Genomic DNA, 17,336 nt, shown 5'->3' with positions numbered 1-17,336 from the left:
ATATTATTCCCACAATAATATAATCATGAATATGAAATACAATTTAAAAACCTTCAGCATTCTTTTATAGTCAATAGCAATATTTTTTGGGTTGGTGGCGTAATGAACGACAAGTGTGACAGTAACAGTTTGAACAGTCTGAATTATTATGCCATAATTATGCCAATGGCATTTGTTATTGCTTTGGATCGGGAAAGGCTGTTTAAATATCACAGGAAGTTGCATTTGTGCTGCATTCATGTTTTTTCTATGCTGCACTGTTCATGTGATGCCATTTCAAAATGGTTAAGAAGTCCGACGTACTGTAATAGGCAAATCGCAAGTCATGATGTTTTTTCCCCCAAGAAAGCGATTTTTGTTTGCACCTCTCCGCGTTCAATTGAGTGCCTCTTTTTTGGGGGCAGTGTTAAAATAAGTTAACTAGAATCGTACCTCTCGTTACGTGTGAGCTGTGCGTGTTTTTGAAGAGTTCGAGGACCACGGAGCCAGTGGTCAAACAGGGTCGCGATCTTATACGGCATGCCAATGATGCATGTGACAAATGCCACAGTATCCGCTTGGAGTGAACATTTATGGATTTATTGATTGTCTTCCTTTTGTCTGTTTGGTTTACCGGAGCTCTCACTCGAGATTTATGTCCGGTGAAAGTCATAAATATTTCCTGGAGTCAGCAGTACCCCTCCATTTTTTTCCACATCTCATCCAATGCTTTTGTATGACCGTCCTCTCCCTTTGAGTGGATTTGTCGAGTCCCTCTTGTTTCCGCCCAGGCTAATCTGCCTCATCGACATTGCTTTGGCCTGCTCTTTCACCCTCCCACTCTCAGAAAGACTGTTTGTAGTAAAGATTGTAATCTCGTCGGTAATCTTTATGTCTTTCTCCAGGGCAGGACACTGAACCTCTCCGAATGATTTGCCAGAGATTTAGATATTCTCCAGAGTGTCAAGCTCATTTTAAAGGGAGACATACACATTCAGATGCACCAGCTATCACAATGGGAAATGTCTTTAAGTGAAATATAATGTCTGGCAGATTCTATTTGTTTAATGATGATGCTCATTACTTATCATTGCTCGCATTGCTCCATTTTTCCTTACCTTATACCGAGCCAATTATTCACAAAGCTCGGGAAATGCTGCGTGTGTGTGAAATCCTCCTCTGTCGGCTAGCGAGGCAGCATATATCTGTCATAATGAGGAGCCAGCAGCGCTTAACTATGAGCTGCCTCTCATCATGTGCACAACACAAAGAGATTTACTAATGCAGGCTGTTAGGATAGCCAGTTTTAAACACGGCCTGGTTTTATACCGCAGTACAGCTAGCGGTCCCAGGATGGCATGCATTATACACATCTAATTAAGTCTTCACATGTCTATAATAAACCACATTATGCCTTTGGGGTTAAAGGGCGGGTCAGCAGCTTGTCAGCCTGCACACGTGTTTGTGTGCCGTGCCACGGACCTGCATGTGTTTAGGGGAATCATGCCATTGATGGCCATTTAACTTTCACTGATTATCCCAGAATAAATCAGAGCAGTGCAGTAAATATTTGTCATTAGGGAGGGAGTTAGGGAACGGAGATGCTCTGGATGTGTATGTGTGCGTTTGAACACAAGATGCACACACAAGGGGACAGATTGGGGCACAGGGATTGGTGATATAGATAGAGCAAAGCTTAGGAGGGCAGCCAGCCAGCTGTTGGTATAGTTTGATTGGCCTGTGGAGAGTTAACTCTGTCTTTTTCATGGCACTAGTAAAGTGCGACGCTCCCGGTGGCAGGTGGCTGCTGGCCATCGTCTTCGCCCTGCGGGATGACAGAGGCAAAGATCGTGAGCCGCTCTGCACTTTTGTTATTAAACACCTTCATGCTCTGTCGCTCACTCCATAGCTAGCAAAAAAAAAAAAAACAACAGAACAGCTGGCTTTCATACACAATATCTAAACAGTGCATTCAAGTCACCAACCAATTTAACAGCTATGGTGTTCTCACATTTGTGTTTTCCCAAGGCTTACGAAGGAGCCCCGCATGGATTTTTACAGGTTGCTTCAACCTGGAAATGCAGTACAGCGTGCCTTTGTGTCCATCAGGAAGCTGGGTCGGCCACTTTGACACAGAAGGCTCGGAAATCTAAGCAACAACTAAACTTAATAGGCTCCTAAGTGTTCTGATTGCTTTTCCCCAAGCAGCTTGACAACCAGGTCCCGCTGACCGCGTTTATCACAATCAGGCTATATCACAATGATGATTTTGTTGTTGCCAAGGCAACATCCGGTCAGATGCCACCTTCAGTTCTATCACCACCAATGGTCCTGATGTTGTTTTTTTTTGTTTTTTTTTTGCAGAGCCAGAAAACGGTATTTTCACTCAAGCCAAAGCAAACTCCAGTTTCCCCCTTGTCTCTCTCCAGTGGATTCTCTGAATGCAACCCAAGGGAGTTTAAAGGCTCATTTAAGCCTTCTGAATGCTTTGCTAATGCATGGATTGCCATACCAAATGTTGCTTGTTTTCATTGGCTTTGAGTCAGTGGAAGGCTTTTTTTATACCGATTCTGATATGTAGATATATTATGAACTCAGAGAAGCAGCTAAAATTACTAACCCAGCCCAAATCTTTCACCATTTACTGTCTTGTTACTAGCAACAACACAACATAGAGGCCCACATCAATGTTTAGTTTTCACTTTTTATTAAAGACCAGGTTAGAAGTGATTTTTTTTAAAAAAAGGACAGGGAATATCTATCTATCTATCTATCTATCTATCTATCTATCTATCTATCTATCTATCTATCTATCTATCTATCTATCTATCTATCTATCTATCTATCTATCTATCTATCTATGTTCTATACTGTCTATCCACATCAGGGCCATTGGTAAACTGTTCCTATCCTAGCTGATTTTGGCCAAAATGGGGTGTACACCCAGGATCGAAGTTTATGCTCCATGCAGGGCGGCGGATTTCAAACTAATTCATCTTGCTCCTCATATTTATTGTGTTTATATAAATATCCATGTACTCCTCTTTTCTTTTGACTCCAAATTAAAACTTAAAAGTAATAATTCGTCTGGATATAATTATGTTGAAGGTGAATCTTCACCCGATTTATAGAAAAGTAATTTCTTTCGGTACATGTTTAATATTGCAATACAGGGCCATGGTGGGCATTGGGGATTTTGGGAAACTGTATGGACTTTCCCGATTCGCTGGTGGGGCTGGTGAAATTTCCATCGCCTAATAACGTCCATCTCCTCCAAAGTTGTATTGTATTTGACGTTAGAGGGGCAACTGTAGTCATCTGGTGACACATTTGGCAAGTTCATCTCTCCTCCATCATGGGCAATATAGTAATTCTGCAGCAATGTTAACCCTAAAAGAGTGACAGGAAGGGAATGAGAGAGCAAGTTGTGGAATTAAATTACATCCATCATTTTGATAAAACTCACCACTGTACACAAAAAGGAAATCCATCTGCCAATATGTACTTTCGGACTGTGTAAGCTTTGCCTGGACTGTGGTGTAATAGTTAAACATAGTCACATCTTATGAGTGTACAACATCAACTCTTGTGATAACTAGCTGACCTGAATACACAGGGACAGGTACCTTCATCCGAATAGTTTCCAGACAATGGTGTTTAAAGGAAAAAACAGGGCCAGGTAAACATATCCACATGAATGAGACACACAAAGAAGAAAAAAAAAAAGGGATCTCATGTGGCTGCTGGCCACGGTAATGACTACCAAGGAACAAAGTAGACTGCTTAGAGTATCTATGCCTTAATGGCAAAAAGCAGCTCACTTTAGGTTGCATTTTTGCAGGATTGTAAAGAGCAGCAGAGATGTGTGAATCGCTTCCCCATGTCACGCTCCATTTCCACTTTCATGCTTTTTGTCATATATCTTCACTCTGCCATGACTGGATAACTTATACAAATACAAATTATAGTGGAATTTTGGAGTCCTACATTGTCATTCAAGCTAAATTCTTAAAATGATATTTTGATGGACGCACGCACGCACGCACGCACGCACACACACACACACACACACACGCACACACACACACACACACACACACACACACACACACTAGAGGTTCTATAAAAAAAAAAACTGCTGCTCATAAGGTATAGTTCAGCAGTCACGAGCTCAACAAAACAAAATAAAATAAAAATTACTTTTTGAGGTGGAAAAAAAAATGTAATGTATTTTTCATTATTACTTTCTTACAAACCCCCAAACTTTTTTTAAAAAAAAGCTGATGACCATTCAATATACCTTTTCCATGAAAAAAAATGGTAAAACGTATTCAATATGAAAACAAATATTGAGAGAAACCACAACAATATTAAAACTTTGAATGAGTTGACTTTTGTTGAAAGAAATGTACAAAAGTAGATCTTGTAGGGTGCCTTTTTTTATATAAGAGCGCCCTTTGCACTGGAAATGTGGTTATTTTGTTGCTTGCTTCACACACTTTGTTTTTGGCTTAAGATAGTGCATCTTTTATACAGTACCGTTTTGTACAGTACATTAAGTGGATCTTGAAGGGTGCTTATTATGAAAAATGAAATATAATAACATATTTTCTCATATGCAGATATTTTGTCCATATTTAAAACTATTTTTGTCATACATCCCATTTGGAAATGTGCTCACCTACCGTAATTTTCGGACTATAAGTCGCGTTTTTTTTCATAGTTTGGGTGGGGGGGCGACTTATAATAAGGAGCGACTTATATGTGTTTTTTTTCAAAAATTTTCAAAAAAAAAAAAAAAGTGAAACTTTACTTTAATTACCGTATTTGCCGGTGTATTAGTCGACCTTTTTCGATCCAAAATCGACCGAAAAAAATCGACCTCGACTTATACACCGAGTCATAAAATTTAACTTCGTATTCATCGCTTCAAATGTGATGGTAACCAAGGCCGTTTCTCATGCATCTCATTGTGCGTGGGTGTGCGTCCGTCAGGCTCATCAAACAGCGAGAAACTGAATCATTATAAAGCGTTGGTCGCATTAACACGCATCCTCAGCAACAATTTCAAATAGTCTCACCTCAATAACGGACATCGAAAGCCAGGCAGCGACGATGACTGCTAGGGGGAAGTACTGGGTATTGAGCGAATGTGCGAGTCATCGCGCGTCAAGCAACGACAATAACTACCGGTACGTAAACATTCAATCACCACGTCTAAATGAATGTCGTTGGCACTTAGAAAATATTTGCCAAACCTGGCCAGACTTCCAGGGGAAGAGGCCGAATTTTCACTTGTTCTGGCCGACCGGAGGAACCAGCCGAGGCGGACACTTTACGGCGGTTGAGTCGTTGGCACTTAGAAAATATGCGCCAAACTTGGCCGGACTTCCAGGGGAAGAGGCGGGATTTTCACTTGTGGTGGCCGACACGGGGAACCAGCCAAGGCGGACACTTTACGGTGGTTGAGTCGTTCGCACTTTGAAAATATTTGCCAAACTTGGCCAGACTTCCAGGGGAAGAGGCCGAATTTTCACTTGTGGTGGCCGACACGGGGAACCAGCCGAGGCGTACACTTTACGGCGGTTGAGTCGTTGGCACTTAGAAAATATTCGCCAAACTTGGCCGGACTACCAGGGGAAGAGGCCGGATTTTCACTTGTTCTGGCCGACCGGAGGAACCAGCCGAGGCGGACACTTTACGGCGGTTGAGTCGTTCGCACTTTGAAAATATTTGCCAAACTTGGCCGGACTTCCAGGGGAAGAGGCCGAATTTTCACTTGTGGTGGCCGACATGGGGAACCAGCCGAGGCGGACACTTTACAGCGGTTGAGTCGTTGGCACTTAGAAAATATTCGCCAAACTTGGCCAGACTTCCAGGGGAAGAGGCCGAATTTTCACTTGTTCTGGCCGACATGGGGAACCAGCCGAGGCGGACTCTTCATTGCGCAAGAGCCGTTGGCACTTAGAAAAAATTCGCCAAACGCTCTCGATGGGACAGAAGACGACCTTATCTGGGAAGAGGAGGAGGAAACTGAGGATAGAGAAGACCAAGAAGATGCCCTTTATGACGACAAACTAAACGAAAACGAATGGAAAGAGCTTTTCGGAAATAGCGACGATGAAGACGAATTTTGAACTCTATGTACTGGCAATCACTTTATAATTATAATTTGTTGTTTCTTAACTAAAAATAAACCAGTTTCTAAGAGTGTTCATTGTTGTTAGTCTCTCTCGGCGCGTAATATCACAGGGTTGTGAAGTAAATAATATTTAAAATGGCGTATAGATCGCTCGCTACAAACTCGCGAATTTGAACACATTTCGTCAATAAATTTTGCATATTTCTGATTGAATTTTGAAATTTAATATAATGCAACAATTGAGCTCGACTTATACAAAGGATATATCATAATATCGTAAATTTCCGTCGAATTTTAGGGGGTCGACTTATACACCGAGTCGACTTATACACCGGCAAATACGGTACTGTAATTTGAATTTCAAGTGACGTCAGCAGCACAACGCGGCGTGGCGCGGCGGTTGTTTACAAAAAAGACACGGAGGACGAAGAGTTTGAAGGATTTAAGGATTTGGAGTGACAGAAGGTTTGAAAAACTATTATGGCTTTTACGCACGCCCGGTCCTACTCTACGGAGCTCTCTTTCACCTCCGTGGATGGAAGTCGTGGGCCGGCGCTCGGTTGGGTGGCTGTCCGGGGATGGTGGATGAGGCTCGGACATGGCTTTTACGCATGCCCGGTCCTATTCTATGGAGCTCTCTTCCACTTCCGTGGCTGGAAGTCCACGCCGCCACATACCTGGAAGTTTGTTCTGTTAAATAAAGAGCCGTTTACCAAACCCACGTCTTTCCTTGTACTTTGTTAACGCTAGAATCTAGTTATATACTAGATCTGTGGAATAAAGACCAGGCTGACGTCAGGGCGCACGCGCGGCGTTGTTGACAAAGGACGAGGAATTGGATCGATGGATTTAATGATTTAGAGTGCACAGATGGTTTGATAATATTATTGCTTATATAATAGTTATTTGATATCTAATTTATATATCGTTATATGGGCCTGTGGAATATTTTGAAGTGCAAGAGCCGTCAGCGGCGCGCACCCATTGTTGACAAAGGACGATCGATGGATTTAATGAATTGGAGTGACATAGATGGTTTTATAATCGTGTTATTTATGTAATGTTTTTTTTTAATAACTCTGAATGCTACGTCAGGCCCGTTCTCAGCTCTTTGTTTGTGTTTATGTCACTTTAACATACCTATTGTTTAGTCTGTTGTTGCTCGTTCATGTCTGTTCTTGGTGTTGGATTTTGTCGAATAAATTGCCCCCCAAAATGCGACTTATACTCCGGAGCGACTTATATATGTTTTTTTTCACTTTTTGGGGCATTTTATGGCTGATGCGACTTGTACTCTGGAGCGACTTTTAGTCCGAAAATTACGGTATGTGCTCCCCTAGAATCACTGATAAAAATGTGTGGCCCTTTCCAGTATTTAAAGTGTCCATCCCTGTTATAGTGGAATCACTGCAAATTGCCTTGACAAAGTTGAATAATAAAAATTGTGGCATGTTCCATGAATTGTTCATATTCGTTACTTTGGACTTTGGAGGGAGAAAAATTAGTCACTATGTTAATTTGATAACGCGAATTGGAGCCTTAATTGCATTTTTGTTTTTTTTTAAACACTTCCTTAGGGGACACTTTGCATCGTGTCCAGTAAAAAGTTGCAAACGCGTACTTCTGATTCCCATATTTAACATCCGCCAAATATATTTAAGTCTTAGCCAAAGTGCTGTTTGCAGTTAAGGCTGAAATCAATAAGAAAATGCAGACGGCAATTCTTATTTGGCTACTGGTTATAAGCTGTGACAGTAAGAACTCACCGCTTGTGCAAAAATGGCAAGATTTTGTTTGGCTAGATCACCGGTGTCAAACTCAAGGCCCGGGGGCCAGATACGGCTCGCCACATCATTTTATGTGGCCCGCGAAGACAAATTGTGCATCAAATTCGTGTGTCATTACTAGAATTGCAAATGGTCTTCACTTTTAATAATATATTTTTTTATAAATATTTGACCAGTTTTTACTCGTCTGATTTGAAAACGAGTTATTTGTCAGTTTGTTTTATAGCTTTTACTGTATATAATATGAGGTGCTCATACATTTATTTGGGTTGACAGTCGTAATGGCCCTCCGAAAGAAGCTAAAAAATGAGTTTGACACCGCTGGGCTAGATGGTCACAACAATGTAACTCCCAATGCATCATGCTTCACTAAGTCAAGTTGTGTCATTGTAATAATGCCTAATTATGAAGTGGGGTAATTGGAATGCGCTTTGCTTGACTTTCTGTTATTTCAGAAAGCTGACAGCAACAACTCATGACAGGATCGATGGCGGATTACGAGGCTCATGGAGCTGCATAGAGAGGAGGGCTCAGACTGAGGCTGCAACACTCATTAAAACCCACCCTGATCTCAGGCGAGCCCTGGGAAAGGTGGGGGGAACAAGCCTAGAAAAAGCAGAGGAGCACTGAAAGGTGGGAGAAGAAAGGGGAAAAGCAAAAGGGGAGGAAAAAAAACTTTACAGTCCCCTTTGGACATGGCCTCTGTTGGACTCTTATAAATGGGTATTGTTCCCCATGAACCACATAGTCGCTGTTTACAGTTTCCCATAAAGGAGGGCTTTATTCTTGCTCAGGGATGCATTGTGACAAGATAATTTGAATAGCCGAGGTCTTACCACAAAGCCATAAACATTTACAGGCAGTTGACATGACGAATGAGGAATGAGCCACATAACCTATGCAGGACGCTCCTTGAGTCCTGGTGACTAGCGTTCAGTCTACTGAAAGCAGAGCTATTATCATCAACATGCTGAGAGATGGAGTTCGACAGACAGGGTTCAGCAAGCACAGAGCGAATGCAAAATAGTAAATAAACAGAAGCAGAGCAAGCTAGATAATGTGGGCAAAAGTCAAAATTGCGGGCACCACTCCTGAAATGCAGAACACGCACCGTCCTTAGGGCTTCATCCTCTATGAGGAGCCACAGTTCAGTGCAAGGAGGCAATTCTGTATTTATTGCAAATTTTATTCATGTTCTAATCAGTAATTTGCTATCCATTCATTTACTTACACAAAATATTTTGGGCAGGAGCCTTAATATATGGAAAAACAACATTACATGTGGATTCATTCTAAAACTGTCTGACTGATGGTGTCCACTGGACTTTCGTGCTGCCCACTGATGTCCCTTTGCTCTAAGTCTTCATCATCTATTGACATTTTCAACAATTGTACGCTTCAATCTTGGTGACAGCAGAGGAAGGCCATTTTGGTTCCAGCTTGACCATGCCCCAGTGAACAATGCAAGGCCCATAAAGTTTTGGCGGGGATGAATTTGAGAGTTTTCTATACGCTGTTTACACACTCAATACACACTTGTGACACGTGTCAAGTCTCGGTCGTGTATGTATTTGTCTGCACAATATGTGGGGAACGACTCTTGATTTAGCGTTACGGTGATTTGTTCATGGACTTTTCAAAGTCAAAGTCAAAGTCAGCTTTATTGTCAATTTCTCCACATGCCAAAGACACACAAAGAAACCGAAATTTCGTTCCCCCCTATCCCACGGTGACAAGACATGGCTCACAACAGACAAACAAGTAAACAAGTATAACAAAAGCGTGCTGAATAAATAATGAATAAATAACACAACAATAAGTAAATAAATAAGAGGAGCAAAAAAAAAAAGGAGCAAGTGCGCGTACAGCAGACATTCCCGAAAATAGCGCAACAGTGCCGCACGCTACGCAGAAGGGGGTAGCGAGTTCAGGGCCCTAACAGCCTGGAGAAAGAAGCTGTTGGCGAGTCTGGTGGTGCGGGAGCGCAGGCTCCTGTACCTCTTCCCAGAGGGCAGAAGGTCAAACAAAGAGTGAGCCGGGTGACTCACATCTCTGGCAATCGAGGTTGCCTTGCGGGCGAGATGGGAGGTGTAAATGTCCTTCAGGGAGGGGAGCGAAGCACCAATAATCTTACCAGCCGTATTCACTATGTGCTGCAGGGCCTTCAAGTTCTGTTCAGTGCAGTTACCACCCCAGACAGCGATGCAACTGGTGAGGACGCTCTCAATGGTGCCACGGTAGAATGTAGACAGGACTGCCTGAGGAGCACATGCACGCCTGAGCTTCCGCAGGAAGTACAGGCGGCGCTGAGCTTTCTTTGCCAGTGACGAGGTGTTTGCGGACCAGGAGAGGTCCTCACTGATGTGCACCCCCAGGAACTTGGTGCAGCTCACCCTCTCCACCACAGCACCGTCGATGATCAGCGGCAGGTGTGTTGTGTGACCCTTCCGGAAGTCAACAATGATTTCCTTGATATTTGTTTCGTGGTGCCCTGTTATTTTTGCCGCATTTCAGGAGTTATAGTTGTAGTTAGTGACACAAAAATGTGACTTAACCTTTATTTATATCTACAAAATTCCACAATTTATGTGTAGCTCATATTATGCACTTTATTTGTTCTGTGTTGCCTGTAGCGTTAAGCAACAATAGTTATCAATCAAAACAATAGTTATCATATCAAAGCGTTGTTGAGAGCCTAGTTGTGGTGTTAGTGTTGCTAGTAAAAGTACATAAAAAATGTAGAGTGGATTTGCATTTGCAGCATTTTATCATTCAACACCATGACACGTACACTGTCCACCGAAATTATGGCTCGCGGCAAAAAAAATAGAGAAAATAAAGATTAGGATTGAGGGACAGAAATAAATTCCCAGAATGCTCTGGGCCTATGTGTTGGTGTAATGGCTGGGAGTCCCAATACTTTTGTCCATATTATCTATAAAGATTGATAGGGAGAGGGTGGTGCAAGGTTTTGGATGTCTACTTTGGTTCATTCCTCAATGAAATGGCAGTCTTGTTTTTATGTTTGATCACAGGAATCGAACAGCGGATCAGACTCGCGGGAGAAGCCAAACATGAGGCTGAATTCCATTAGATGGTAATCAGAGATGGTCATTTTCAGCAAGCCGTGGAACTCCAAAGGCAAACAATCACCATGACTTTCCATTTAATGCTATTTTCACTATGGCATATGCGCTTCTATCCCTTGCTCTAAAGGCAGACTGTTTCATTGCATGTTTTTTTTTAAGTCCTCACATTCCTCCAGAGTAATGGCAGTAATAATATCAGGTGATGAGAAGAGTCAGAGTCATTAGTAAGTTAGCAGACTCATTTCCGTGCACTGTGTGCTGTCTCTGTGGGAAAAGGGGCATTGGTACTCATTATATTGCACTTCCATATGTCCACACAATCTTTGGTTCCTGCTCATATTGTTAGAATGTCTCTGTTTTCTTTCTGACTTGCTTGACATTCTCTTCGTTCTCCCAAGACGTTCCCAGCGTAACCAATGATTAACAATTATGCCAGTGCATCTAATTAATGCTGGCTAATTATGAGGCTCTGATGTTGATGGCGAATGGGGGTTAGGACAGGGAAATTGCAACACCAGAAATAATCAGTAGAGCGGAGGAGGCTGCAAAGAGAGAACAGCAGAAAATATAAGAGTGCTTTGAATGGACGTGTTTCATGCTGCATGCTCCAAAATGGCTAAAGTTTACCTTCTATAAAATGAGAACGAACATGTGTTTAAGATTATGGATGGCAGACCGTTTTTAACGACGTGTCCACAAACAGGCCACACAAGGGCCCGAGGTGATCGGAGAACTCGAATCGTAATTATTTCTGGAAAATACCATCACGCTTTAAACTAATCTCATTCAATTTACTAAGTTCATTTGTGAGTAACTGGAAAAAAAACAGCCACAATGAACACAAATATCCTACAGAAGGCACACATCAGAACCCTTATTTTATACATACTGACAAGAACTCGTCTTAGCTTTCTTCTTTAACTTATTTATTTCATATTTACAACCCCCAGAAGAAAGACACAATGGACCAAATTTTCCACCTCCAAGGCTTCTTCAGGAAAACAGCTAAGAAAAACGACCTCTCTCTAGGGCTCATAATGAGGCAGCGTGGCACATTCATTTGCATAGTCAGTGTCTGCAGCCCTATACAGGATGTTGGAGCTTTATGTTCAGAGACATTTTTATTCCTACACCCATTCTGTAAGGGCTCCATAATAACGTCCAAGGAAGCAAACATGTCACATATTAGAGCAACATGATGTTTGCGTCCTATTCAAATGAGAAGATCTAAAAAGGAGAGGGGCAGGGGGAACGGGAAAAAAATGAGGCGGCAGAATTACTAAGGGGATAGTAATTATATTCAGAGGAGGTTTGTGATTTAGGGTGTTTATCGTTTTTTGCGGAGCCGAGACAGGCGCCCGTGGATCTCTGAGCAGTGACATTGGTCGCTCCTGGTTTTCCGAGTGCATTAAGCTCGAGGATTGACAACGACCGAAGCTGCATGATTCCTGAGGCAAACAGGGCCGAGGTTTTCATTTGTACACCTGCTGTTTGTCTGCTTTGTTCGATTCACGTAAAGGTTTACAACGGCATATTTGTTTGTCAAAACATGGTAAAGTCATGGAAAATGCTTTTACTCCTTGAAGGTGGCTCTGTACGCCGCGATGCGAGTGCGACTGAGCTGCCAACATGGCCTCATCAAACACACTTAGAGCAGCAGCAGGGGATGCCAGGGCCGATAAGCCTGTCTTCAGTGTTGTTTGTCAATATGATGTTGAGCATGAGAGGGTTATGTTTATCAATGTCAAAGCAGCGTTTGTGTTTGAGATGCTGCATTCAATAATTCGAGCAGCAGGTCTCAGCTTGAGTGGATTGCCATTTATTTTACAAGTCCTTTTCTAGTGTCAAGGTAGGACGCAGCGAATTTGACGGGAAACTTAAATAGAAAATCAATAGAGCAGTATTTTTATTCCAGAAGTTGCTCTGTCAATATTCAACATCATTCATCCTCGCGTCTATTTTTTATCACTTCCATTAGCCCTGAATTGATTTCTCACCCTGGTAACATTGAATCCAAATGCGCAAAATAGCACCCGGCTTTCATCGAGCATGCATTTTCAGAGCAGTTTGATATCAAATTCAAAAATGCAAAGGTTTCCACTCTGTGAAGTCCCCCAGACTCAAAGTCCATTAAGTTGAAGAGTGCTTTGCAAAGTCTCACCAAAACGGGAGCAAGAGTTGCATATTAAAGTTGTCATTTTCATAAATATCACTTTTGTTAACTGCAGCATACAAATGTCTTTTCGAGACCGGGACAGCTTAACTGCGCTCTTACAGCTGCCTGCTTCAGACGTAACTAAATGTCCTGTTAATTAGTTTCCACCGTGCAGGGAGAGCTGCAAATGAGAGAAAAAGGTCAGCTGAGCCCTCTTTTTAAATTCATCTAGCTCACATCTTCAAGGGGAGCCAGATGTGGTTGTCAGAGAGCAATAGATGAAAAATTCTCCTAATACCATTCCTGCTGTAAAGAATTAGATTACAACCAGTATGGCACGGGGCAGACAATTTTGCAGCAATTTTTATCGTAGGCAATAAGCACCAACACGGCTCGTCGTGTACGTGCGTGCGGTACATTTCATTTGTTGTAAATGATGGAATCGACATGCCTGGTGTAGTAAACATTGGCGGGGAATGGCTACTGTTATTAAAGCCAATCGGGCCACAACACATAAATCGATGGCAAACAACAGCCTAAAGCTTCTGCGATGTTCGACTAAATTAGCCATGTAACAATTACATTTTTTTCTCCTCATGTGTGACCTTTTATTAAAGTCACCAGTGGGTGGTGGAGCACTTCATGCATGGCCAGTGCAATTACCATAGCTAGTGCAAGGTTTCCAAGTCATGAGCGGAAATGTGTTTACCGTGTGTAATTCTGTGTGCACATGCATACATTTATGAGATAGATTTAGAGTAAGTTGAGAAAGAGAGACTGAGGAGGGCAGCAGTTTAACATTGTTACTTGATACCATTAAACACTGGGCCAACGCAAATGATTTCATCGCCATTCTCTGTTTAGAATCTTCTCAAAACTGGCAAAAATACCTCGTATTCTGCAAACAGTCAGGTCTTCTTTTTCCAAACTTTGAATAATATGATCCATAATACTTTTCATGTTCATCGCCCTTTGCCCCAAACTGCACACCGACTTGTATACGCTGTATATTATTTAATATAAACCATTTTATGGTGTTCTTGCGCCTCGTTTTATTTCGACGTTACGGCTAAGGCAGTGCAACTGTAGTGTATCAAAACAAAACAAATTGTCTTTAATCCCTTTGCTTGGCATTTACAAGGATCATTATGGTTACTTTTGAAGACTTTATGCAAAATGATGAGGTAGGTAAAGTAGCCTCTTAGGAGAACTCGTGGTAATTGACCTTGCTGTCTTGAGCCTCGTCAGCAAGCAATAAAGACTGGTTAAATGTTAAGCCAGAAACTAGAGGGCTTGAAGGGCTACTCTTACGCTGCATTAATGAAATAAAAAAGCTAGGCTTATTTCATATTATATGTGGAACCAAGGTCATTACTCTCAGTTGGGTGCCGTAAATTTAAATGTGTACATTTGCAGAAGCAGACAGACTGCTATCCCCGAGTGAGAAACTCTAAATGCCTGGTAGGCTTTGTATACCAGTGGGAAAATTCATTTCATCAAAATGAATCACTACCAGTTGAATGATGAAGCAGGTATTTGAGCTTTCTGTTTAACAATGCAGATATTCAGAGCAGTGATTGCAGCTGAAATTAAAAATGACATGACAAGGCACTTAAATGAATGACTGTCTCTCACTGGGTTAATAAAGTAGGTTGATGTGGCATGAAATACAATCCTCCTTGCTATTTTGTTTAAACATGATCAAAACTCGCAGCGTAAAAAATTCAATGTCTTGTTGCCACAGGCATTAATGACAGACCGGACATATAAGTGGGAGTGTGTTCCCAGCCAATCTTGCAGTCTGTGTCTTTGATATATGTCATTATGCATCTTTGGAATCAATCTATCATTTGTACATTCCACTTGAAAAATGTTTTTAATGGAGCCATTTGAGCTATTTTCATCCGGTTGTCAACACTTCTCAGCATGTGACAGAAAGTGAGCATTTGATTGGGCTAATTAAGAAGGCACTTTCCTGTCTTTTTGGACAGGGCCACACTCAACAAGTCAAAATGAGTATATGCACATGTCTCTGCCGCCTTCTCTCCTCCTACTGTATAAACAGACAAGTCCATCTGACGCTATTAAATAGCCCTTCTATATTGGCCATCTTTTCATTTCTGGGACCTTTGAGACAGTGTTCACTACAAAGGCATCTTACTGATGAGCTTAACAAGGCTCGTGTTTTTGTGGAACCTGCAATGTGCTCTGAGCAAGTGGATGGAGCAAGCACGAGAGACACCTGCAAAATCCCCAAGGTAGACCTGAACGGACAAAAACAAGTCTTTAGCTTTATGCCAACACCTATAGACAACTTTTGCAAAGGTCTTTTATATACAAAACTACATTCTATATGTTCCTCGAACAACCATGTTTAAAACAAGTACAGTACGTAGTCAATTTGCTGCTAAAACTGGCCTTCGATGCATGTGCCTCTGGTTCAGGCCATACTGCTCCTTCATTCAATCTATATCGAGGAGAGTTTGTATTGTCTGGGACTCAACGCCGAAAAGTCTCGGGGCCCTATTTTCGTGCCGAGTGCAAACTGTAGTGCAGTCTAATTCTGCGCATGGGTGGACTTCTTTCTATTTGTATTTTTGTAGATGAGCACAGTTAGAAATGGGCATTTGGGCCGTATGCTGGATTTCATGTGTTGTGTGTAGTGTGTAGGGTATGTATGCGTGGTGTTGTTGGCGGGACTTTGTGTTACATTGTATTGTATGAAAAGTGTTCAACAAATATTGATTGATTGATTGATTGAGTGATTGATCGGTTGGTTGTGGGGTGAAAACCTGATTTTCAGCTAAAGCGGCTCGTCTCATTCCCTTTAAATTCACCACAGGTTTACATTTCTAACAGTTTAGTCACTAGCAAAAATGATCTCGCAGAAACAGTACATTTTTATTCTTAAACACTGAGCAGTTCCCTTACACTCTGTGACTTGGAAAAATTGGAAGAACAGCATGCAAGATTAATAACGAAAAGCAGCATTTTTCAAGGTGTGAGCCGGGCCTGCCCCGGGGAGTACCGGAAGACTTCAGGAGGGTTGCTACAACCAGAGAAAACAAAGAAAAGAAATGCTTCTTACACCCGCGAAGCAATTTGCAGCTATATTAAAGGATAGCGGCTCTCAGTTGGTCTGTAAAGTGTGAACTCTTGGGTCTCAGTGGGAATATTTGTTACAAAATTAACACAACTGTCCCTGTTTTTTAAGAGCAGTGGACATGAAAGGAACATTTCAGAGGGAACCAATACACAGGGACATACTGTAGATTTGGATTATGCGCTGTCACATCTGAACAGGTTTCTGAATTAACTATTTTGAAACCAACTCATGTAAACACCCTGATAAAATATGGACTTATTTATAATCAATAGGTATGCTATTGCTGACCATGTAAACATAGTGATTTTTTATTGAGACAATTAACCAAATAATTCATTTGAACACCATGGTCACACTTGGCTAAGATGTAACCACAGAGACTTTTTTTTTTTTTTTTAATTTGCTGATCACTGATGTCAATAGCAATGGAAATACCACCGTGGTCAAGGTCATTACTAACACGTTTTCAAAACTGATAAGACAAAACAATTTGTAATGGTGGCTGATGATTGGATTTGATAGTCCCCCAGATGCTTTTGTTTTTCTTGTTGCAGAAACTAATGTCTTGTATTACGGGGCTATGTAATGCTACATTAATCAATAAATAGCAGTGTGATTATAGTACCATTTGTGAACCATGGTAATAGAAATTAATGGTAACCAGAGAGTGAAATACATGTTTGTTTTACTTCAGTGTTGGACTTGAAAAATAATTTGATTCTATTTTGGAAAGTATCTATGTGTGTGCGTTTTTGTCAATGTGTGTGGGTGCATGCGTTAAAATACAGGTACTTGCCGAGACAGACCCCTGAACTCTTATTACCATAAAGTTTAATCAATTTGCTTTAAGGACCTTTGTCCAATTTGTTCAAGCACGGTGGAGATAAAAAAATGAAACATCTCTCATTGCCGATTAAAAAGGATGCATCGAAGATTGAGAATGATCTGAAATCTCAATCTCATTTTCATTTTGCCTCTTGAAAAAATTGAGCCGCACTTTAGTATAAAATGTCAGAAGGCTGGATGCATAACAACCTGTCTTGGCAAGTTATGCATCATTCAGCTGTATCCCGATGCA

The 17,336-nt window shown here is 41.5% G+C and overlaps 1 protein-coding gene across 1 annotated transcript in view; it reads left to right on the top strand.

Moving 5' to 3' along the window:
- The window catches only part of LOC148404171 (uncharacterized), a 35,917-nt gene extending 32,931 nt beyond the window's left edge, over nt 1-2,986 (top strand). The window contains exon 6 of the transcript XR_015858581.1: nt 2,344-2,986. The gene's annotated coding sequence lies outside the window, so the exon portion shown is untranslated. The remainder of the gene's footprint in view (nt 1-2,343) is intronic.
- Nucleotides 2,987-17,336: the final 14,350 nt, after the last annotated feature.

This window comes from Syngnathus floridae, chromosome 1, assembly GCF_059516105.1.
Source record: "Syngnathus floridae isolate MCC-2025c chromosome 1, RoL_Sflo_1.0, whole genome shotgun sequence".
Taxonomy (NCBI): domain Eukaryota; kingdom Metazoa; phylum Chordata; class Actinopteri; order Syngnathiformes; family Syngnathidae; genus Syngnathus; species Syngnathus floridae.
This window is presented reverse-complemented; position numbering and strand designations above follow the sequence as displayed.